The sequence below is a fragment of the Apteryx rowi genome, unplaced genomic scaffold, assembly GCF_003343035.1.
Source record: "Apteryx rowi isolate R43461 unplaced genomic scaffold, aptRow1 scaffold_3, whole genome shotgun sequence".
NCBI classification, from domain to species: Eukaryota; Metazoa; Chordata; class Aves; order Apterygiformes; family Apterygidae; genus Apteryx; species Apteryx rowi.
In genome coordinates, this window is record NW_020449418.1 from 3,791,919 (window position 1) to 3,792,265 (window position 347).

Sequence of the window (347 nt, forward strand, 5' to 3'; positions counted from 1 at the left end):
ATCTGAKACTGTCCAGTAACTGGTAAAAATCACAAGTATTTGCATCTGAACAATCTTAAAGAGTAGCAACTGTCAATGCTGGGATGGTGCAGTTGCATCTGTCCTGTTTCAAACAGATGAATACTAGCTTTTAGCAGAAGCTTCAGACACTGGAAATAAAGAGGAAAGAGGAACTATACTGGCAAGTACGAGTTTCATGGCATAGAAATCCATTTCTCCTTTGCTTTCTTACACCAGAGTTAAGATTGTTGTTAAACTTGCATTTCTGTAGCTGCTTGACACCTGAGAGATTTGGAAATACAAAGGATTTCAAACCTACAAGATTGCAATTCAACACTGGAGATGTT